Source organism: Anabrus simplex, chromosome 2 (assembly GCF_040414725.1).
Source record: "Anabrus simplex isolate iqAnaSimp1 chromosome 2, ASM4041472v1, whole genome shotgun sequence".
Classification (NCBI taxonomy): Eukaryota; Metazoa; Arthropoda; class Insecta; order Orthoptera; family Tettigoniidae; genus Anabrus; species Anabrus simplex.
This window is the reverse complement of record NC_090266.1, coordinates 184,418,392-184,444,236: the sequence shown is the minus strand read 5'-3', so window position 1 is coordinate 184,444,236 and position 25,845 is coordinate 184,418,392. Positions and strand designations below refer to the sequence as shown.

Sequence of the window (25,845 nt, the reverse complement as noted above, 5' to 3'; positions counted from 1 at the left end):
ATAGATCTAGGGATCTTGCTGGCCACAGGAGTACCTCAACATCATGCAGACAGTTCATAGACACACGTGTCGTGTGTGGAGGAGCATTGTCCTGTTGCAAAATGGCACCATGATACTGTCATGTGAGGTAACTCGAGGACGCAGGGTATCCGTGACGTACCGTTGTGCCATCGGAGTTCCGTCAATCACTGCCGGCCATGCCCTGAAGTCATGCCCGATGGCTCCCCACACCGTCATGCCAGGAGTGACACTGCTGTGCCTCTCCAAAACATTGGAAGGATGGGACCTCTATCCAGGTCACCGCCATACTGTCAGATGAGTCATCCGGGATAGTGCAGAACTGTAATTCATTGCTGATCACAATGTGGCTCCGTTCATCTGCAGTCCACGCTTTTCAGTCACGGCAGCCTAGCATGGGACGGTAATTCCCTTGTGCGGCTGCTGCTAGCCTCAGACCAATGGTGGTGGATGACACAGCATGTTGCAGGGAGTACATTACTTGTTCTCAGATGGCGCGCGCAGATGCAAAGGGATTAAGATGCACTTGATGCACAATACATCGATCCTCTCGTGTGGTGGTCAGATGGGGTTGACTGGAATTTTGACGTCGAGTATGCCTGCTCTCGAGTTCCCATGCAGTCCAACATCGGGCCAGTCACATCTGAATACCCCAGAAATCTAGATATTGCACCATTCGACCAGCTGGCCAAATGGAGACCCACAGTGAGGCTCTGTTCAAACTCTGTCAGGTGCTGATAACACTTTCTCCCATGAGTATGCAGCATTTCTATGTCCTTCAGTGATTACTCAACATCTGACTCTGTTTGTGCCCCTTATATACATTACCAGGCCTGGTAACATTACTAAACACTGCCAACACTAATGCATTCTACCCGTTCACACAGAATTGCAAGTCTGTCATTTACATACTTGCTAATAGTGTGTACGTGTATGAGGTTACATTGACTTCCAACCATTATTTCTGGGTGCTTCAGTTTGGTTTTTTTTTTTTCAGGCAGTGTAATTGAATATTCTTCATTAGAAGTTTTCTTTGTTTTGTTATTGATATACTATCATATGTTCATTTCCTGCATTCTTCATTTAATTCCACTATCAGGTGAATTTGTCCAATATGAATTCTTAAAACCTAGAAAAATGAACGTTTTGAATATATATTTTTATTATTCTTGGAAATATTGAGGTACAGGTACTCTTGATGTAGTTCTGCTTAGTGTTTTCATCTGTTGATATTATCAGGGTCACTTAAGTGCGATTTCAAATGAGCGCCTTAGAAATGTGATAAGAGAGTATACCACATTTGAAATTAATATATACCTTTTTGCTTGCTGACTCCAGATTTGGAATTAGATATTTTGAATATGACAATACATGATGAAGTATGTAAATAATGTGGATGGTTTTTGTGCCTGTTAATTGTGACATAATGGAAATGTAGCATATCATGATTAAGTATCCTAGGTGTTCAAACCTTTTATAAACTGAATTTTCCTGTGTCTGTTTGACTGTAGTTTGCACATGACATTAACTTGTAATCCAGCAGTGAAAGAGTAAATTTAATTCACTCATTTTTATTATTTACTGATGCAAAATTCCTTCCTTCCTTCCTTCCTTCCTTCCTTCCTTCCTTCCTTCCTTCCTTCCTTGCTTCCTTCCAGTGAAGATGTAGTTTTGTAAATGCTAATTAGTAACTATGAGGAACACACTGTGAAATATACTGATAGGTACACTGATCAGCCAGAAAATTATAACCACCTACCTACTATCGATATAAAACCATCCAGGCGATAGCAGCGTCACCAGACGAGGAAGGACTGCTAGATGCGCGGTGCTTGTAGTATCGGTGAGCATGCTGTCCGTGTGTAGAATGGGGAAGGCGTGCGTGCTTTATCTGAGTTTAACCGAGGGCAGATTGTAATGGCCCAAAGGCTTGGCACGAGCATTTCGAAAACTGCACGACTTGTTCAGTGTTCGAGGAGTGCTGTGGCGAGTGTCTTCAACAAGTGGCGAAACCAAGGTGAAACCTCGTCCAAAAGTCGAGGGGTTGGGTGGCCGCTCCTCATTATAGATGTTGGACTTCGTAGGCTGGGCAAACTGGTAAAACAGGATAGGTGGCGAACTGTGGTGGAACTAACATCAGACTTTAATGCTGGACAGAGTACAAGTGTGTCTGGACACACAGTGTACCGAACAGTCCTAAGGATGAACCTTTGCAGCCGATGACCTATGTATGTGCCAATGTTTACATCACAACATCAGCAACTACAACTGAAATGGGCACATGACCATCGTCATTGGACGTTGGTGCAGTGGCAGAGCATTGCACAGTCTGGTGAATCCCGATACATTCTCATACCTGCCATGCATTCCGGTTTTTCTGTAAAATGTACGGATTTTGAGTGTGCTTCACGGTTGTATGGATGAACAGCTTTATTGTATGGATTTTGAATATCCGCGCTTGTTTTCGCTTTCTGCAGTCAAATCGGATTTGTTTTCAATAGTAGCTGGTAATATGAGATGCAGTGTTTGAAATTCCATCAGTAAATATATCGATTATCAATTATCACCATGCTTTTGTTACCTGTTCGACTTTAGCTGCTACTTATTCACTGAGATGTGGTCCCAAACAAGTAGCATGCTGTGATTTTGAAGAAAAGAAATTAGTGAAAAGTAGCAAGCTGTGAATTTATATATAACAACTTTCGTAACTGTATCGTGCTTCGTAGCAGCTAAAAGGCTTTGTTTGTGTGTGGGTGTAACAATGGCGGTAGTTCTGAGACTGTGGAATTGTGTGACGAATTTGTAAGCAATGTAGTATTTTTAGTGTTGTTCATAATGAGTTCAACTAAAAAACAATATTATCAGTCTTTTAGGGAGGCATATTCTGCTGAATTTTGTTTTATACGATCACGGAAAGGCGAAATATTCGCATTCTGTTCCATGTGCTCGTGTGATATAAACGTTTCTCGCGGAGGAAGAACAGAATTAATAAATCACATTAAATCTTTTAAACACGACTCCAATACAAAAATTAATTAATTTGTTTTTTTTTTTTACCTCTTCTGGAACCAACTTTGATATAGTAAGAGGGGAATGCTTGTTCACTTCACTTTTAATTGAACATAATATCCCATTAGCTGCTGCTGATCATGCTGGTGCTCTGCTTAAGAAAATGTTTCCAGGTTCAGAAATTGAAAAAAAGATATGGCTGTGGTCGTACGAAAACCACACACGTTTTGAAAGAAATGGCTACAGATTCAAGAAGTGAACTCGTTCATTACATGCAACGTGAACCATTTTCTTTAGCTATGGATGGGAGCAATAATAGTAATCCTAAGCTTTACCCTATTGTCACCTGTTTTGTGGTAAAGCAGGAAAAGATTATTAGCTCAGTGTTGTCTGTCCCAGCCTTGGTGGGTGACTCAATAGGACTTAATATTGGAAGAAAAGAAGAGAGTTGCTGCTGTTTTAAGGGAAGCAGATTCATCTGTCTTCGTACTGGATTGTTCATGCCATTTGATTAACTTGGCTGCTAAGAAAGGTGCAAGCAGTTTACCTGTTAAAGATGATGAACTATTAGTCAACATCTTCTATTATTTAGAAAAGAGTTGTAAGAGGAAGGAACGTTACGAAGGTAATCCCAAAAAATAGGTCTCCTATATTTTTATAAATACATAGACCTGTTTATTTTTGTAATGATTTACATCATTTTACATCTTGAACATTTAGCTATTTTTCTATATAATCACCATTTCGGTCGATGCATTTTTGGAGACGCTGTGACAGTTTTTGTACGCCCATGTCATACCAGCTCGCCGCCTGTTCAGGAAATTATGAATCTCATCTTTCTCCTTGCGCACACCTTTCGGTATTTCAACTTTTCCGTTAAAATTCTGTGAGCGGCACTTCGGGAAACCTCAAGAACCAAATGCAGAGATCATCCAGGGCGTTCTGCCGATCTTCACGCATGATTTGCTCAACCTTCACGACTGTCTCGACGGAAATTGATGGTCTCCCGCTCCTTTGTTCGTCGTGAATTTCAGTCCGGCCGGCTACAAACTCTACACCACGTACGAACTGGGGCTACATTCTCAATGGCTGCCAAGCCAAGACTGAGTGCCTCAGTGTGGCGTCCGCATGTTTATATGCGAGCGCAGGAAACACTCTTCATAATATTGTGACCAACTGCCGCACGAACAGAGTTCTGTATTTATAAATTTAAAAAAGAGATCTTATTTTTGGGGTTACCCTCGTAGGAAGGTGTCTGCAGAGGCTGTTAGAGCAATGGGATCCATTACTTGGTTTCTTTAAAGATGAGTTGCTTGTTAATGCTCAGTGTGCATCATCTACTAGCTTAACATCACTTACGATCCCAAAAGCTGACCCTGGTAGTTCCAAAGAACATGAAAAGAGGAACGCTACTTAGTCATTAGAATTGGTCGCTCCCAATAGATTTGCATTGTCTCAAAATCTAACATTCCTGTGATAAAGAATAATAAGAAATAAGAATATTATATAAGTATTATATTATAATATTACAAGAAATAAAAATTTTATTCAAAATCGTGAAGAATTTCTGAAGAAAGCAACTCATCTCCATCTGTCCTCTCCAACCTGTGATGGATAATAGCCTACATACTGTGAACTTGACAGAATTTTGTAAATAAATGTACATGTTAGTTTAATTTTGACGGTGACATTCATATTGTGATCTGCAAGTTTAAAGTGCAGAAAAAACTTTGTGTACTGTGTGAACTGTTCCCAGTGTTAAGTGAAAACAGATGAGCACTCATCAAGATGTAACTTTTTGTAAGTATTTTATTTCAGGGGTGATCATAACATGTATTTGACTTGTATTAGTATTGTTTGTAATCTCCCCCCTTGTCATACTTTTTCACTATGTCTCAAGACATTGCGACGAATGCATGTGTTGTTAAAATTTTTCCACTTTAGTGGTTCATGGTGTGGGTTACTGCAGTAACGTCCTAGTTCGTGAACCATGGGCAACTGCTGAGTGGCCTAGTAAGTGGTCCTGAGAGTCGGGATACCAGTTGCTATGGAATGGGAGTGGGTATTTCAGACATATTCTGAGTCGTGGCCCTCATTGTGCTCAGACGGCTAGGAGTATAGAATCCACCAGTGGTCCCTAACCCGTTAGAGGAAAGATCCTCACTTGGACTATGTGTAAGTAGGGTAGCATCCTGCTTCGTGAATTTATAGAGCTCAGAACATTTTAAGCAAGCCTCGGACCTATGGGAGTAACGGAGTCCCACTCCCATTTGAAAGACGAGGGACTCCTTGGAAACAACTTGGCGAACGAAAAGGAATTCGATGGAGAGCTAACAATACTAATGGGGCTTATGGAAGAAAGAAAGTAGAACTGGCTGAGTCAGAAAAGAGAATGCCTCTGTTCGTGCTAGGAGTAAGTGATGTTAGGGTAAGTGAAGATAACTAATAAGAGATAGCAGATTATAAAGTGTACTTGACAGGTGTTTGAAAGGAAGGGCAGAGTAGGGGGTAGGGCTGTTTATCAGAAATACCATTGCACGTTACATAGTTTCTGTTAGGCACATAAATGAGCGAATGATGTGGGTAGATTTGGCAGTTGAAGGGATTAGGACGAGAATTGTCTCGGTGTATTCACCATGTGAGGTTGCAGATGAGGATGAAGTTGAAAAGTTTTATGAAGCATTCAGTGACATCGTGGTCAGGGTCAACAGCAAGGACATGATAGTGCTAATGGGAGATTTCAATGTGAGTGTTGAAAATAGAACTGAAGGATACGAAAGGGTAATTGGCAAATGTGGTGAAGATATGGAAACTAATAGGAATGGGAAGCGTTTGCTGGACTTCTGTGATAGTATAGGTTTAGCTGTTACAAATACATTCTTCAAGCATAAGGCTATTCACCACTACTCATGGGAGGCTAGGGATACCAAATCCATATTAGACTATCTCTTAACCGACTTTGAATTTAGGAAGTCTGTTAGGAATGTACAGGCTTTTCTAGGATTTTTCGATGATGCAGACCACTGTCTGATCTGTAATGACCTAAGTATCTCTAGGCCTAGGATAGAGAAAGTGAAATCTGTCTGCAAACGAATAAGGGTAGAAAATCTCCAGAACGAGGAAATTAGACAGAAGTACATGGATATGATTAGTGAGAAGTTTAGAACAGTAGACAGTAAGCAGGTTCAGGATATAGAAAGAGAATGGGTGGCATACAGGGATGCTGTAATAGAAGCAGCAAGGGAATGCCTAGGAACAACTGTGTATAAAGATGGGAAAAAGCAAACATCTTGGTGGAATAATGAAGTGAGAGCAGCTTGTAAACGTAAAAAGGAGGCTTATCAGAAATGGCTCCAAACAATGGCCGAGGAAGACAGGGAATTGTACGTAGATGAAAGAAATAGAGCAAAACAAATAGTTGTTGAATCCAAAAAGAAGTCCTGGGAAGATTTTGGTAATAACCTGGAAAGGCTAGGTCAAGCAGCAGGGAAACCTTTCTGGACTGTAATAAAGAATCTTAGGAAGGGAGGAAAAAAAGAAATGAACAATGTTTTGGGTAATTCAGGTGAACTCATAATATATCCCAAGGAATCACTGGAGAGGTGGAGGGAATATTTTGAAAATCTTCTCAACGTAAAAGGAAATCTACCTTGTGGTTACTTTACAAAAGAAAATATTTATAAAATCCTCCTATCAATACAAGTCAAGTCATCTGTTAACCGTCAATGCGGAATGAGATTCATAACTTGCACTACCTTGTGGTGTCGTGAACAACCGAACTCGTGCGGAGGAGGAAAATGATGTTAGTGAAATTACGCTTGAGGAAGTGGAAAGGATGATAAATAAACTCCATTGTAATAAAGCAGCAGGAATAGATGAAATTAGACCTGAAATGGTGAAGTTTAGTGGGAAAGCAGGGATGAAGTGGCTTCATAGAATAATAAGATTAGCATGGAGTGTTGGTAAGGTACCTTTAGATTGGACAAAAGCAGTAATTGCAACTATCTATAAGCAAGGGAACAGGAAGGATTGCAACAGTTATCGAGGTAACTCATTGATTAGTATACCATGCAAAGTATTCACTGGCATCTTGGAAGTGAGGGTGTGATCAGTGATTAGGAGGAAGTTGGATGAAAATCCGTGTGGTTTCAGACCACAGAGGGGCTGTCAGGATTAGATTTTCAGTATGCGCCAGGTAATTGAAAAATGCTACGAGAGGAATAGACAGTTGTGTTTGTTTCGTAGATCTAGAGAAAGCATATGACTGGGTTCTGAGGGAAAAGATGTTTGCCATACTGCGGGACTATGAAATTAAAGGTAGATTATTAAAATCAATCATGATGATGCTTGTTTAGAGGGGCCTAACATCTAGGTCATCGGCCCGTATGGTACGAAATGCGATTACAATTTTAAAATCATAAAAAAAAAAGTGCATCCACTGACCAGAATTCAAAACATGATGATGAGGAATGAGCTGATGAACATGAATTTAAAACAATCCGTGGATAAGACGCGCAATGCCTCACATTCCTAGAAACAATATTACTGACCAAGGGACTGCTTCCAAAGCCCAATTCTGAATCGATGATGCTTGTCTAAACGGGCCAATATCTTTATCAGCGATCCCGCATAATGGCACTTATCGCTAGTAAAGGAGAACCATGGTAATTCTCAAGTTGCGGTACTAATCAAAGGTAGCATAAACTCATGGTGTTCCAAACATTATGGTACTACTCACAAGTATTGTACCTCGTACAGGTAATGCAGACTTGTGGTGTTTCTCACACAATGGCGCCACTCACAGCCAACGCAAACCGATGAGGTTCCTCGCTTAGGTGTACTAATCACGGGGGTCGGTATTCCCGTGGTGTTCCTAACATCGCAGGCAACGCAGACCCATGGTGTCGTTCATATAGTGGTACAACTTATAGGCTACGCCCAGACCCGTGGTGTTGCTCACGTGGGTACGACTCATGGGTACTTGGAACCCACAGTCCACACCTACTGCTGCTACGAATCACAAACCTACTGTGTACCTAACATAGTGGCACTACTCGCAAGTAAAGGCGATCCATCGTGTTCCCCGCGTGATGGTACGAATCAAAAGTAATTTCATGGTTCTAAGACAATCATCCCTTGGTCGCCCCTTTTAGTCGCCTCTGACGACAGGCAGGGGATACTGTGGATGTATTTTTCGTCTGTGTCCCCCACCCACAGGGGGTAGAGAGAGAGAAAAAAGAAGAAAGAAGGGATCTGTCACTTTGAAAAATGAAGTAACGGACGAAGAAAGGCAAGGGCCACGAAGGGCGTGAAAATGAAAGACTCCCCAGGCCTCGAATGCTCTCATACCGTCGGGGTCGGAAAAGAACAAGACTTGACCAAGGGAGGTCAGACAGGATACACAAAAGTGAGGAGCCTGGCACAAGAAAGTGGGAGCAATGCCAGGACTCAGCTAAGGGCCCCGTGATCGCCAATCCATACTCCCAAGTTGAGGCAGGGGATACCGCGGGAGTATTCTACATGTGCGTCCCCCACCCGCAGAGGGTAGTGTGTTTGGTCCGTGAGAGGTATTTTATTTCCCTCAAGTCCGCCAGCAAGGTGGTTAGGACCCCCCTATCTGCCACCTGGGACGTGCCACGTGGGAGTATCAGCTCTCCCCCTGCTACGCCAGCGTAGTAAGTTTGTGGTAAAATCAGTCAAAGGCATTTATGTTGACAATTGGGCTTCAGTGAGAATTGATGGTAGAATAAGTTCTTGGTTCAGGGTACTTACAGGGGTTAGACAAGGCTGTAATCTTTCACCTTTGTTGTTCATAGTTTACATGGATCATCTGCTGAAAGGTAATAAAGTGGCAGGGAGGGATTTAGTTAGGTGGAAGTTTACATGGATCATCTGCTGAAAGGTAATAAAGTGGCAGGGAGGGATTTAGTTAGGTGGAAATGTAGTAAGCAGTCTTGCCTATGCTGATGTGTTGGTCTTAATGGCAGATTGTGCCGAATGCCTGCAGTATAGTATCTTGGAACTTGAAAAAAGTGCAATGAGTGTGGTATGAAAATTAGCTTTCCAAAGACTGAATTGATGTTGGTAGGTAAGAGATTCAAAAGAACTGAATGTCAGATTGGTGATACAAAGCTGGAACAGGTAGATAACTTCAAGTATTTAGGTTGTGTGTTCTCCCAGTATGGTAATATAGTAAGTGAGATGGAGTCAAGGTGTAGTAAAGCTAATGCAGTGAGCTTGCAGTTGCGAACAACAGTGTTCTGTAAAAAGGAAGTCTGCTCCCAGATGAAACTACTTTACATTGGTCTGTTTTCAGACCAACTTTGCTTTACGGGAGCGAAAGCTGGGTGGACTCAGGATATCTTATTCATAAGTTAGAAGTAACAGACATGAAAGTAGCGACGATGATTGCTGGAACAAACAGGTAGAAACAATAGCAGGAGGGTACTTGGAATAAGGAGATAAAAGCTAAGTTAGGTATGAACTCGATGGAGGAAGCTATACGCATGAACCGGCTTTAATGGTGGGGTCATGTGAGATGAATAGAGGAGGATAGGTTACCTAGGGGAATAATGGACTCTGCTGTGGAGGGTAAGAGATGTAGAGAGAGACCAAGACGATGATGGTTGGACTCGGTTTCCAATGATTTAAGAGGTATAAAACTAAATGAGGCCACAGCACTAGTTGTAAATAGAGGATTGTGGCGATGTTTAGTAAATTCACAGAAGCTTGCAGACTGAACGATGAAAAGCAGAACGATTGACAATGTATGTATGTAGGATCTTCTGGATTTCTCTTTTTGAAAGTTGGCAGGTATGCATTCTTCATCATGCTGATGGGAGGGTGCGAATCCGTCATCTTCCAGGGGAACAGCTCTTTGACACCTGTACTGCGAGAAGGAGATGAGCTGGTGGCAGCTCAATTGTGCTCTGGGGAACATTCACATGGGCATCCATGGGTCCATTGGAGCTTGTGCAAGGCACATGACAGCCGAGATGTATCATACATTGGTTGCAGACTACGTGCACCCCTTCATGAAGATCATGTTTCCCAATGGCATTGGCATTTTTAAACAGGATAATGTGCCAGTCACAAAGCCAGGTATGTGATGGAGTGGTTCAAGGAACACAGTGGCGAATTACAATTGATATGTTGGCCCCCCGACTCGCCAGATCTTAACCCGATCAAACACATCTGGGATATGATTTATAATGTGGCATCAGAGCTCATCGCCCCTCTCCCTGGAATTTACGGGAATCAGGTGACGTGTGTGTGCAGGCGTAGTGCCATCTCCATCTAGCGACCTACCAGGGCCTTATTGCTTCCATGCCAAGACGCATCGCTGCTGTTATCCATGCCAAAGGTGGACATACCGGCTATTAGGTATTTGGTCATAATGTTCTGGGTGATCAGTGTATGTAATCAAGCTTATGGGTCTCTCTGATTACAACAAGATATTATTCAGTATAACATTAATTACAGTCCTCTTCTGCTTCCACTGCTTTTCTCGTATGCTGGTGAGGCCGCGGGTTTGAACTGTCGCACATATAGATTTGGCCATGTTTAACAATGGGATGCTATTCGTGATGCCAACCCAGTGTGGAGGATGTATTCACTATCGTGTGTCTATCTGGTGGTTGGTACTGTGATGTGTTGAGTGTGTATAAAGAGAAGAATATTTGGGACAAACACAAACACTTAGTCCTTGAACTCAAAGAATTAATCATATGCTATTGAAATCTCCAATTTGGCCTGGAGTCAAACTTGGACCCTGAGAACTGAAGGCCTTGACACTGATCAACTGGCCAAGGAGTCTAACATTAATTACATTATATAATGAAATCAACTTCCAAGAACCAATACAGTGGAACCTTGGATTGCGAGCATAATTCGTTCCCGCAACATGCTTGTAATCCAAAGTGCTTGTATATCAAAGCAAGTTTTCCCATATGAAATAATTGAAACGCAGATGATTCGTCCACAACACAAAAACATTTATCCGCATACCATTTCTAAAACAAAATATATCGTAAAACATATTAAGTGCACTTTTCCTTAAAATAGAATCATTGTTGGTGTGAGGGAGACTAGAGGTGACATGAGAAGAGTTACTGTGTAGCATGAATTTCACTAACGGAATCACTGCTATCTGTTGGCTTGCTGGAATTATTTTTCTTTTCGTGCAACTTTAACGAGGAACCTGTCCAGTGACTGTTGCTTTTGCCTCTTTTTGAGGATTTCACGAAAATGTGACATTTTGTTGTCATTGAACTGAAAAGCCTTACATCTGATATGTTATTGAACTGATTAATCGCTCGCATTGCCACAGCCTTGTTCGGGTGGTGTTTTTCTACAAAATTTTGCACCGTTTCCCACATTCTGCACTTCTTCTGAATCTCAGTTGAAGAGAGAGATTCCATTGACTTTTCCTCCTCCATTTCCCTGGACGAGATCTCCATAACCTCCTCCTGTTGTTCGCAATGCAGGTCCATCAGTTAGTTGGTGGTCAGTTCCTGGCTATGTTCTTCCACCAGCTCTTGAATGTCCACGTCAGTCACCTCCAGCCCCATAGTTCCCTAAGAACACAATTTCATCGATAATTGGCGGCTCATTCTCACCAACAATCCCCTCAAAGTCACGTCGAAGAACACTGTCAGGCCACAGCTTTCCCCAAGCGGAAATGAGAGTTCTCTTGGTGACTCTTTCCCAGGCTTTATCGATGATCTTCAGGCAATTTACGATGGGGAATTGATTTCTTCCAAACTCTCGGAGGGTAAGGTTTGTTTCTTTGGTCACTTCGAAGCATCGCTGAAATAGTCCTTTGATGTATAGCTTCTTGAAGTTTGAAATGACTTACTGATCCATAGCCTGTGGTAGTGGAGTAGTGTTGGGAGGAAGGAACTTAACGAACTTGAATTCCTCCAGTAAGTCTTCCTCAAGGCCTGGAGGATGAGCTGGAGAACTGTCCATAACCATCAAGACTTTGAGCAGCAGATTTTTTTCTGAAAGGTATTTCTTCACTACAGGACCAAAGACCTCATTCATCCATTCAACAAACGAACGGGGGAGGGGAAAACGTAGGCACACGTGACGCTCGTATTGCGGAACCTCACTCGCTTATCAAGTTACAATTTATTTAAAATGTTTGCTCGTCTTGCAAAACACTTCTAGACCAAGTTACTCGCATTCCGAGGTTTCACTGTATATGTAACAATGCACTAGTAACATAAAAAACTTGAAATGCAGGAGGATTTGTGTAATTTGTAAAATTATTTCATACTCTGTCACCACGTTACCATGATGCTTAAAAGTATTTTTTTGATACCTTGTTTACTGAGCTCAGTATAACCTCCTCCTTTACATATTTAGTTACCAGTTTGGTGTCACTGAATTATTTCAAAGCGCATGTATTAATACAAACCCCCTAACACTCCATATAATTTATCAAGCTCTGTTGTACAGGAGAATGAGGTCATGTAACGGCGGGAATCATGGTGATTATGGGCGATTTCTGCTTTTATATAAGTGCTAGGCTATTACCATTGAAATATTAAACGCCTCATTATATAAGCAATAGAAGAACAAATAATATAAAATAGGAATGTTTGGGTGTTGTGAAAGCCACTCATAAAGAAAGTGTTACTGACATAGAAATAACTCTTATATACTTATCATGTAAATGACACTAATATCCTGTGATGCTACCTTACTGTCAAAATGGAACCTCTTTTGCTTTTAAAGAGGGAAAACAATAGTGGCCATGTTTCTCATGGAACAAACATTGTCATTTGGTGTCAAGAACATCTTTCAACAGGCAAACAAGTCTGTAGGGTTTCCTGTTCCTGCAATTAAATACCCAGAAAACTGACTTTTACTGCATGTGTCCATTGTCAAAGTGGATTACATTCAGACTGTATTTCAAGAAATCTATGGGAATTTTTAAAGATTTTGTGCATTGTGACTATGCTTTATTTCATTCACTTACTGTAGCTGGTAAGTTAATTTTTTTGATAGTCAATTTTTTAAAATAAATTGGCATAATTTTTTTTACAGATTCTTAAGTAACACAGCCAGATAACTGAAATATAGCATTTCTATCAATTATTAACTGTTCTATTTTTAATTGGAGTGTATTTCTGCACTTTTTTTTCTATGTCAGTTATGGATTACCAAACAGAAAAACAAATTTCAGAAGAAATGTTTTATAAAAGTGTACTTTTTACAAACTTGACATGAAATACATTTCTAGTTTTGGAATACTAGATGAATGAAATGATAGGCAAATGCCAAAAACTAAATCAATTGACAAACTTCAACAGCTAGGAAATTCTGAACGTTTATACAACACTGCATTTTTAGGGAAATCGACACTTTTACCACAGAACTGGCCCATGTAAATTGGCATTCAAAGAGAGAAATAACTGACTTCTCTGATACTTGATACCACAATCTCAGTTACGGGTGATGAACACCAAGCTGAGACTACTCAAGCTCTTTTGGATCAAATTGGAGAAATTTCTACATGGTTCTTGTTGTAAAGATCAAACCAATTATTAACAATTTCTTACCTTTCTGGACGAGTTCCTCCTGACCAATAGTAGGAGTATTAGACCAAAATGCTGAGCAGCTCATAACGCATGGTTCCAGGTATCCAGCATTCAAAGAAAACCGCAAACATGAAAATTACTGGAAGCATAAAGGACAACCTCATATCAGTTCACAATCTGAACTTTTTTTTTTCAGTTACAAACTCAAGAAGTTTCATCAAACACAATCATGAACTTACTGGCTATGAGAATAATTAAAGTTTATTTTGTATAATGCACAGAATTTAAGGTAGACATAAAGGTTTAAAAATATATCTACTTACATATAATGACTGAGCATTGTGAGCCATGCCTGTTGAGAAGTTATTGTCACCATCATATGCAGTTTCCAGCTGTTAGCCAGGTCTGCTTGGAACAGAAGCCTCACCATCTCCTTTTGTCTTCCCACCACTTCTTCCTTGTCATTCTTGCCCAGTCTTCTCCTCTTCTTGGTACACACTTCTTCCACTCCTGATCTTAGTCATGGCTGTCTGCCTTCCCTCCAAGCACATTCGCACTCGTAGTCTCGCCTTCTTTCTAGTTGTGATCACTATCTCGTTTTTTTTTTTTTTTTGGCATCAAATTTCGTTCCATATTGTTCCATCTTACCTTCCCATGCATCTAACTCTTCCTGGATATCCTCTTCCTTTTCTTCCCAGACTAACAAGTCATCTGCAAACATCGTCACTTTCCTTTTTCCTTCCCCAGTTTTCGTTGTCACTTTTGTCATTAGTCATCCATTACTACAATGAAGAGCAAAAGTGACAGAGCACTTCCTTGTCATAACTTTGTTGATCAAACCTGTCTGTTTTCTCTCCTCCTACTTTCACACAATGGACACTCCCATGGTATGCTTTCTCAAAGTCCAAGAAGGCCATCAGTAGATCTTTACCCCACTATAATGATGCTCTTGCAGTTATCTTACTGCGAATATAATGTCTACTGGGGACAATGGTGTAGCTAGGGGGAGGGGGGTTACTACGGGTCGATATTTGTTGGGTGGGAGGAGGTTATAGTTACAAAACAATGATAGAACATAATGAAGGTGCTTGTGCATGTATGAGTGTCATAAGGGCACTATACAAGTAAATGATGTTGATATTCAGATTGCAGTACCAGTAAACTACAAAATCTTACATTAAAATACAGAATAAGAACGTGATCAAGATGAATAGTTTTACGGTTTAACTTTTGAGGCTTTTTAGAAAATAGGTTCAAGAGATCTGTTGGTTTTACAATTATGTCTTTGTGAACATTCAAAAGAGCCAACCAATTGAGTCAGTTTTTGCTTCTTTGTTGTCAGTTTCTGTTTATTTTATTTTGTAAAATGTCCATGATGGTGTTTCTAACCCGCAGTAACGCCCCTGCTCTAGATCTTAATTTTTCAGGAGTGTCGTTGAGAAGTTCTTGTGGTTATTACTTATAAAGCCAGCTGGGGAAATATGCAGCTGAAGGCTGAAAGGATTGTGCAATGAGAGCGCCGGGAAGGCAGTCTAGATGGGCGAAGGTGCCTTTACAATACGCGGTGATTGGTACATTTCGTCTAGTAATGAAGGAGCTATGAAAGTGAAGCCCTTAAATACCATATTGGCATTTTCGCTGAAATTTGATTCGTCGGGGGAGTCAATGGGCGGTTGTTTGGTGACCTCGGTGTCGGACTGTGATACGTCGTCTTCTCCCGTCAAGGACGGTATAATTGGTGGTTCTATTTTCTTAGCTATAACGTCGGCCCAGTTGATGTTCCTGAAGAACGGGTGACTTTTAATGGCCTCTCCGTCTCCCGGAGTTGACCCCAGCCTCTCGCTAACGTTCCTATGAAGAAAATTAGCAATCAAGTCCACAGCTTCAGGCGTCAGGAAGGGTGGACAGTTCAACTTTCCGGAAAGTATATTGTCCCGTGTCATCTTTCTGCTTTCCGCAAAAAAAGGCGGTGCACCAGTAAGCATTATATATAATAAAATTCCCAGTGACCACCAGTCGACTGCTTTACCATAGCCTTTCTTCATAAATATTTCTGGGGCCATATAATCTATAGTGCCACAGAGCGTGTAGGTCACGGTGCCCTCCTGGATATGTTCCTTGCACAAACCGAAGTCTGTTAATTTAATGTGACCTCGTGCATCGAGGAGAATGTTTTCGGGCTTCAGATCTCTATATATGATTGAGTGCATATGTAAATATTCAATAGCTAAGATGACTTCTGACGCATAAAAACATACCCAGTCTTCTGGGAACAATTTCTCTCTCCTGAGATGTGTGGACAAGTCCCCGCCACACATATATTCCAGGATGAGGCAGAGCTTGTCACTAGTTTGAAAGGCGTAGATCAGGTCTATGATGAAAGGATGCCTCACCGACGTGAGCACATTGCGTTCTGCTCTTGTGAGTTGTATATGTTTTTTCTTACCCAAAATGGAAGCCTTACGCATCACTTTCATAGCAAAGATAGTTCCAGAGTCCTGACCAGTCACTTTGCGAACTCGAAACACTTTCCCGTAACCCCCCTGGGCTAAATAGTTCAGAATTTTGAAGTCCTTAATACTGATCTTACCATTCCCATTTTCTTTTGACTGTTGAACAATCTCTGCTTGAGTACCATTCACGTTTGGGTAATGTTCAAAACCACTTGCACCGGAATCGTCTGGATGAACCTCTGCATCTTGCAGTTGATTATGAAATATTGCCCCTGCCATTTACGTTCCCTAATTGTTATATCCTGAAAAATATTAAACCAACACTACTCGACTGCTGAGACTCCACCTGCTTCACATGCAGAAATCTTGCTTCTACAACGCGAAACTAACACAAAGGCTACGTTTCAGTATCTCCTTTTTCTATAATTGCTGTACCACTGAGAGTAACTCAACTTCCGTTTTTTCAATGTCTTCAATAGAAGGCGCTGAACAATCAGTAACAGAATTACCGGTATGTAGCCTATATTGATAATTATTTAAACCACCTCCGCTGTTTTATATGGTAGAGTCTTTTAACAAAGATAATTTCACTCATCAGACAGGTAACGAATAAAATTATAGTCGCAAGTACCTTTAGCCAAGTAACCTCCATAGACATCGTATTACCTTTGTTCATAGAACGAATTCGTGATAGTTCGACTTATCGTCGATATGCGCATGCGCGATTGGCAACTAGTTTGAAATATGACGAGCTTTTTTCCACTATGAACGACAGTGCTTGGAAACAGCTGTGTTACGTTTACCAACATAAATGTAGGTGGACTATCACAAGTTTGATCAAGTGCCAAAATTCGTGTAGATTATCGGATAATTGTCATTTCGAATTTAAAAATGGATGAACTTGTTAAGACAACCAGGGCTATAGACGCCTTCTACTTAACTTCGTACAGTAGAGTGTACCTTCTGATGTTCTGCGTTCACTTTCTGCTTTACTTTACTGATTTAATTTAATGTCTACTCCTACTCGAGCATTACGCTCAAAATAATCATGAACATTCTAACATGTGTATCGGTTTTCTCTCGCCATCTGTTGAATGATAGGCGAACTAATGTTTGTTTCGGGCGTGTTCCATTGAAATATCTAGCAAGTTGCTAGTAGCAACCTACCCCCAGTGCGGTCGTTACGGATATAGATGGCAATGGCCGTGTTACAGATGATATTAACACAGTTCAGGCAAGACTGACTCCAATCCTCATATCACGGCCGACTGGATCCCTCACTGCGCTCCTTACACCGGCCTTGACAATCGCGTGTGAAGCCCAGCATAAAGCTGTAATTGGAAAGTTTCACCGTAATGCCGCTGGAGCGCTGGCCTACTACCCACTGACAGGAAGCTGTATACCGCAAATTGCCGCATTTCCAGTGTTATTTATATGATTTTGCTGTCGTAAATGTTCGCAATGAGGTGCTTGTTGGCTTGATATTGAGATCTGATAGTTTATGAGCTAGTGAGTTTATTTTTTATTGTGTAGTGTGGTGATTATATTTTTAAAATTGTGTTTACAAATCTTGGAACTTGTGACATTCTTGTGCACCTTTTCGTACTTCGAGCAGAAATTTTATGGAAACAAGAACAAATTGATTTCTCGCTGTAACTTCGTCCTGAACAAGGAATTTAATTTATGCGCTAATTCGTTTTTCAATGATGTGGTGATTTGCTTTTCTATAACTGTGTTGGGAAATATTCGAATATATATTGCTGTGTGCCTTTTTTTATATTCCGAAGAGGAAAAAAAGAGCAAAGGGACACTATCATTTCACGAATTCTCTGTAAACCAGGACAAAACTACGGAGTGGCTAAAAACAGGTAGCACTCTCATGTTAGTTTTCCGTTTCTATTTCGGGTATTTACCTTCGTTCTTTCTTTCTTTCTTACTCTGTTTACCCCTCCAGGATTGGCTTTTCTCTCGGACTCAGTGAGGGATCCCACCTCTGCCACCTCAAGGGTAGTGTCCTGGAGCGTGAGACTGCGGGTCGGGGGATACAACTGGGAAGGATGACCAGTACCTCACCCAGGCGGCCTCAACTTCTATGCTGAACAGGGGCCTTGTGTTGGGGATGGGACGATTGGAAGGCATAGACAAGGAAGAGGGAAGGAAGCAGCCGTGGCCTTAAGTTAGTTACCATCCCAGCATTTTCTTGGAGGAGAAGTTGGAAACTATGGAAAACCACTTCGAGGATGTCTGAGGTGGGAATCGCTAACCCCCTCTACACACTTGACCTCCCAAGGCTGAGTGGACCCCTTTCCAGCCTTCGTACCAATTTTGAAATTTCGTGGCAGGGCCAGGAATCGAACCCGGGCCTCCGGGAGTGACAGCTAATCACGCTAATCAGGTATTTTTACCCATTAATTTTCTTTCATAGAATAATCCTTTAGGCGGTGTCGTATTTCCCATATGACAGCAACACAACACATTTTTATCCAAGATAATCTGAACGTTAACATTTAAACATTGACAAGTAAGAATCACTATTGCTATGACGGTAAGGCCAACGTATGAAGTGTTGTTACCTGAGGAATGGGTCTGATGACCAAGATGTTAGGCCCCTTTAGACAATAAACATCATCATCATCGAGCAGAGAACAGTTTACAATTTATTTATTTAAAATACTTTTCTCTCACTGAATTTTCATTTAGAATTTTTCTTCTTCTTTTTTCATTATTTGTTTTACGTCACACCGACACAGATAGGTCTTATGACGCCGGTGGAATAGGAAAGGGCTAGCAGTGGAAAGGAACCGGCCGTGGCCTTAATTAAGGTACAACCTGATGTGAAAATGGGAAACCACGGATAACCATCTCCAGGGCTGCCGACAGTTGGGTTCGAACCCACTATCTCTCGGATGCAAGCTCACAGCTCACAACTGCACGCCGCGCGGCCAACTTGTTCCACCCTACTCTATTTCAAGTAAAAATTATTACCGAATTTAGCACGGCCAACTTGCCCGGTATTTAATATTCTAGTGAAAGGTATAAATGAAATGTAATCTGAAACTATTTAGTGTATATTGAAATTAAGATTTAATCATGCTTGAGTCAAAATATTTATGTTATGCATATAACGAATATGGAAAAAGTAAGACTTTTATGTTTTGTCCATCCCCCTTCCTGAGAGCAGCGCTTGAAGAATTTTAAAACTCTAATTGAACAATGACTCTTATTCTCAACATTACACTTAAGAAAATGGAAATTGCAACACCATGAAGGCATTGGTCGTTGGTGTTGATTTTCAAGATATGGAACGATGCCATGTAGGTATGTAAACGATCAAAGTTTCAGACCCATTGGATTGTTGCTACAAGTCTTCTCACGTGATTGGTCGCGGAGGAATCAACTCCAGTATACGGACTCTGGTGTAGCGTAGTTGACTTGCAGTCTGTGCAGTGAAGTGTTCCCCGTCAAACATGCCTCGACGACAGAGAAGAGCACGCTATCAACAACTGTCGCTGTTTGAGAGGGCTCGGATAATTGGGCTGTGTGAGGCTGGATTATCGCTAAGGACTGTCGCTGCACGTGTTGGCCGACAGGCATCTACGGTACAACGTGTATGGCAGCAGTGGTCAAATGAAGATAACCACACTCGTAGACCCTGCACAGGCCCAGCGCGACAGACAACTGTGAGAGAGGATCGCCGCATCATTCGGATGGCCCGGATGGAACCCCATGCAACAGCGGCGCAAATTCGAGCAGCTGTGGCACCCCACGTTACACAACAAACAGTGGTAATCGCCTGCGTTCAGCTGGCTTACGAGCCCGTGTCCCTGCAGAAGGTGTTCCATTGACCCCACAACAGCGACGTGTAACGCTGGCCTGGTGTCGAGAACGATCGACGTGAGTCGACGAATGGCATAGGGTCGTCTTTAGTGATGAATTGCCCTTCTGTCTTGCCCGCAGTGATCGCCAGAATCGTGTGCGCCGACGTACTGGGGAGAGGGGCCGCCCAGATCTTATTGGCGGGAGGCACACAGGGCCAACACCAAGCATTATGGTCTGGGGAGCTATTGGCTTTAATGTGAAATCACAATTAGTGCTTGTTGAGGGCACTATGACTGCTCGACAGTACGTTGATAGGGTACTCAATCCAGTGGTTGTCCCTATGATGGCGAACATGGCTAATGGGATGTTTCAGCTGGACAGTGTCCGGGTTCACACTGCACGCATCTCCAGAGAAGCTATCCACGACATCACAACCTTAGAATGGCCCGCCAGATCCCCGGACCTCAGTCCTATTGAACATGTGTGGGGCATGATGGGTCGACAACTGGCCAACCGTCCTCAGCCACCCACAACTGTGGAACAACTGTCCCGTGCAGTGCAGAAAGCTTGGGCCAAAATTCCTCAGGAAGCGATCCAGGGCATTATTGACTCCATGCCTCGACGAATTCATCAATGTATTGCAGCTCGTGGTGGGCACATCCTGTATTGATTGTTGTCCACACTTGCGATCAGAGGGACCTGAAAGTGTAATCATCGAAGCACAACCGAACACTTGTCCTGCATGTTCAATTGCAGCAATGTAGCACCACTCCTTCTGAGTGTTGCAATTTCCATTTTCTTCAGTGTAACATTAGAAGACAAAAGTATTGTGGTAAGTTCTGCTATGTATCTAAATGCCATGATAATAAAAACTATTACTCCTTACAGTAAGGAACGTCAGTTGGACTACTCCATCCTCCGCAGTTTCATTTCACGACGTTATTTTTGCACATATCAATGAAAGTAGCCTTTAAGATTAATCATTTTAACAATATTAGTCAATGTAATATACTATTTTATTCCCAAAATTAAGATACATCGGCAATCAGAGTCAATATCAGAACGTCAGCTGGACTAAGTCATCTCCCCGCAGTTTCGTTTCACGATATCATTTTGGCAAATATCAACGAAAGTAACATTTAGTATTAATTTTAACAGTATTAACCTATGTAACATTCTCCATAACTCTAAATTACGATAAATCGCCAATCAAAGTCAATATATTTCCCATAAAGAAGTATGCATTTCTACCGCAAATAGGTCGGCCGCCAGCGCCACGTGTCGAGCTGTGTAATTACTCCGATTACAGTGCGTGGACCCGATTGTCAAGACCGGTAAGGAGCTAGCTAGAGCGACGCAACAAGTCGGCCGTACTCATATCTTAATGCTACTCCAACGCAGTGTTGGCTACTGAATGCATGATTCGAAGCAGTGTATCGATTCATTCAAGTGTCCGAGTGAATCGATTCACAGGAACGGCGAGCTCATGACACACGATTCAGCTTACTCCCAGCGGACAGTGCTGAGTGGCGCACTCACTGGACGTTGACGGGGAGCCGAGCTTCCGCTGCAGCGAGACATGAATCATGGCACATCTAAAGAATCGTGAACGAGCGCGGCTCAGTGAGACACATGATACACACGGCTCCTTATCGGCTCACTGGACACGCGGAGAGCCGAGCTTTCGCTGCAGCGAGGCAGTGAATCATGGCACATCGAAAGAATCGTGAACGAGCGCGGTTCAGTGAGACACATGATACACACGGCTCCTTATCGGCTCACTGGACACGCGGAGAGCCGAGCTTCCGCTGCAGCTAGACATACAGTGAGCCATGGCACACGGGAAGAATCGTGAACGAGCCGGCTCAGTGAGACACAAGATACGCACGGCTCCTTATCGGCTCACTGCAGCGAGACATACAGTGAGCCATGCTACACTGAAAGAATCGAATGCTATAATGAACTCTCGAGCTCAGCTCATTTGAAAATAATACCCATTTGCATTCACTGTCCTCTTCTTACAGGGAGGTTTAAATAATAGATGGATTTATTTGCAGTGTTAAAAAGTTAGTCACAACACAATTCTGAAGTAGCTAGTAAGTAGGTAGGCTATTAGGTTATACTATTTATTAGTTTAATGAATCTTAGTATTATAACTTAGTTGACATTTGACAATTAAACTCTACTCTAGCCTGCTCTATGACTATGAGTCATGCTCATGACCACTCAAAAGTACCTGTTTTATTTTGGGAAGAATGGCTCAGTATTCTCTCAGTTCATATGTCACATCGTTGCACAAGACTTCAATCATATGTGGACAGACGCACTAACTTGACCAACAGTATGTTGAATCAGAAAACCAGCGGGCTACTCTACATCTCGGGTAGCCTATACAAAATATGACGATTAAAAAATCCTCAGCTGACAGAAAAATACATATTTTCAAAAATGACTGAGCGAGTTGTCGTGCGGTTAATATCGCGTGGCTATGCGCTTGCATTCGGGGGATGGTGGGTTCGAATCCCACCGTCGGTAGCCGTTAAGATGGTTTTCCGTAGTTTCCCCATTTTCACACCAGGAAATGCTGGGACTGTACCTTAATTCAGGCCATGGCTGCTACCTTCATAATCCTAACCTTTCCCACCCTGCGTCGCCGGAAACCTTCGATGTATTAGAGTGACTAGCATTTTTCTAAAAAAGGAGTTCATAGTATGAAGACCAGATGGCAGCTGCGAGCACTGAATGCTGTTGCTGCTGTCTTACCAGCACATACTACACAGATGCAGTAGGAGCGGTGACTAATGTGCCGTGAATCGGATCACTGTACCGATTCAGTAACGTGAACGGAATCAAATGAATCGATTCAGTAAAATGAATCGAATGTCCCATCACTACTCCAACGAGCTAGAAAGAGGACTATAGAGTGGCTAACACGTCTGCTACAGCGCTCTAGGCGGTGCCAAGGCAAAATAGCGACGCCATATTATATCCGCCCGTGTCTTACGGTTTATTCTGGTTATGGTGTATTCTTTTCGTGGTTTATTGCACTGAATCTGATAAATTAACTGCATAAATTATGCCGCCTATATGTGCAGCAATCAACTGCACGTTCCGTAGAGGCAGCTCAAAGAATATATCATATTTCAGGTAAGTTTTTTTTAGTGAAGAATGAAAATTTTGGTCATTAGCAGAGTCTGTTTCCCCGTTGTCAGTGTTTGTATAAAGCAATCTATGCTTTTCTCTTGTAGGTTCCCTCTGAAAGATAAGGAACTCACGAAACAATGGGTAATAAATATGAAACGTGATAAATGGTTTCCGACAAAGCACAGTTTCCTGTGTTCACGACATTTTGAAGAAAAATACATAGTGATCAACAATGATAGAAGACGCTTGCTGTCCAGAACCATCCCTACAGTTTTTTATTTTCCGAGTCACTTTATGAAAATACAGCGTACTAGATCTCCACCTACGATACGAAACAATATGAGAGCCTCCAGTCCTACGCCGCCACTATTCGAATCTTCGTCCACAAATATGGAATTGAACAATTCAGGTAACTATGCGATTTAACATAATTGACATTAACACAATAATTATTTCAAATGGTTTAACGTACGAAGTGTTCGGTCTATCATCATTATCACCATGGGATGGTTTGTTACAGTATTTGGGGTAAAACTTCCATAACCGGTGTGTGAAAGTCAGGTTAGAGATCCAGCACGGCACATGCCACTCACGGCAGGCTTGCCAACTTACACAATCTTAGTGACAAGACCATTGGGCTGGATGGGTTACGTCCCAGGAGCGACAAAACCATTGGTCTGGATTGGATAGGTCCGGCTAGTTACCAGACCATTGGCCGGGGGGGGGGGGGGGGGCGTACAGGTTAGAGTAACTTACCGGCCCTTAGGCCTTTAGTATCCTGCATGACACCACCATTGGTCTGTATAGGTTACGGTAAGTTCATGACAAAACCATTGGTCTGGATATATTAGACAAACATTTCAAGAAGTGAGAGTGAAATTGATGGTTCTCTCACTTTTAGCGAATATGGCAGCCCTGTACTTCCACACGATGTGAGCTCATCATTACTCCAGCCCGCTTGACAAGACTTTCACACCCACATAACGGATGTCGTTTGTTTACATGCTCGTGGCCTTCTCAGGAAGGATGTTGTCAAGCGGTGCTGTGTACTGTCAACCTTTGTACTTAGGAACTAATGAGTGAGTGGTGCTTCGATAGCTGGTGGTAGTGATTATTGTTGCACGATTGGTGCGGACGTTAGGATAGGACCTGGACAAAACCAGTGATATAGGGACAAGCAAAGCGAAGCGGCCCTAGGCCCCTAGTTTCGTGTGGAAACACAATTGGTCTGGACTGGTTCTTGCCGTTCAGACGTTAGGATAGGACCTGGACAAGACCATTGGTCTGGAGTGGTTCTTGTCGGTACATTTTCTTGCGCTTTTCTTGTGCTGGGGTTGGTAACGGATTATGATTAACATTATTGACAGGAGCGAGATCACGTGCTACTTTACATTGACTAATAGGAATGCAAGTAGCTAGGCCTGCTTCAGATATGAAAATGGCGTATGATACTCTTCATCTATATATATAAAACTAGTAAGATACCCGTGCTTCGCTACGGTATTATACTGAAATTTACAATTGAATGCTTATTGTTTTAGAAATATAATCCGCCGAAATTTGCGATCTGACTCGTTTCCTGCGAGAATTCGCGATCTGACTCGTTTTCTAATAGATTACGGCATGTTTCCTCCCATTTTTCAATCTTTCTTTCCAGCAATCGATTTCGTACTTCCCGGGCTAGGTCCAGATATTCCCCCGGTCAGTTGGGTCCCAAAATCTTTGCCATCTTTTCCTATAAGCATTTTTAATATGGATGAAATCCTTCAGGAGATCCGGCGTGGTGTCGTCTTGGGTGCCTTGGCGGTAATGAACTCGCGGCCGGACTGCATTCTTAGTCATTACCCATCCAGGATCCGTTTCCAGGGTGGTCCGCACATTTAACAACGGTCCAGAACATTATTATTATTATTATTATTATTATTATTATTATTATTATTATTATTATTATTAGGAATTGTGCCGGCTGCCGAAACCTCTGGGGCAATGATCGATGAATGACAAATGAAATGAAATATTGGACAGTGTTGCTGGAATGAACGATGACAGGAAAACCGGAGTCTTCGGAGAAAAACCTGTCCCGCCTCCGTTCTGTCCTCCATGAATGTCACATGGAGTGACCGGGATTTGAACCACGGAACCCAGCTGTGAGGGGCCGGCGCGCTGCCGCCTGAGCAACGGAGGCTCCTTATAAGTACATTATGAACAGTAAAAGCAATTGGTCTCACCTCCTTTTACACCCCACCGCCGTTAAGTTTATTTACCCCCCCCCCCCAACCAAAAAATTAAAAGAAGGCGTGTTTCTTTATGTTTAAAGGAGATTCCAAACACCAATGTTCACGTCTGTTACCTTCAGTTTTGGGACATAAGTATCCCCATAAAAATAATTATCTTTTTTTCACTTCCTTTCACACTCCTCCCCCCCCCCCCCCGGTAAGTGAATTTTCCGGCAAAAAATACTTGTTTCTTTAATAGTAAAGGATCTTCTAAGTAGCAATTATCACGACTCTAACTTCTTCAGTTTTTGATTTATGTGTCCTCATGAAAGGAATTCAGCTCCTTTTCACTCCCGCCCCCCAAGATGGTTCCCCCACCACCAAAGCGCGTTTTTCTTTGTTTAAGGAGATTCAAATACCAATTTTCACGTCCGTAACAACTTTAGTTTTTATTAGATGTATGTATTCTCATACAATAAAGTCAATTAATTTTTCTATTCTTTCAACCCCCCCCCCCCCGAACCCTTCATTCGATTTTCCGAGATTACGTGTTTCTTTACTTTAAAGCTGATTCCAAATGTCTAATTTCACGTCTGTAATATCTTCATTTTTGAGATATCAGTAGCCTAATTAAAAGAA

At 42.0% G+C, this 25,845-nt stretch overlaps 1 protein-coding gene and 1 pseudogene across 1 annotated transcript in view; one reads left to right on the top strand and one right to left on the bottom strand.

Moving 5' to 3' along the window:
- Positions 1–25,845, top strand: part of LOC136863989 (LITAF domain-containing protein) — a 150,114-nt gene that overhangs the window by 105,805 nt on the left and 18,464 nt on the right. The window lies entirely within an intron of this gene.
- LOC136863479 (ribosomal protein S6 kinase beta-1 pseudogene) lies at positions 14,990–16,306 on the bottom strand (annotated as a pseudogene).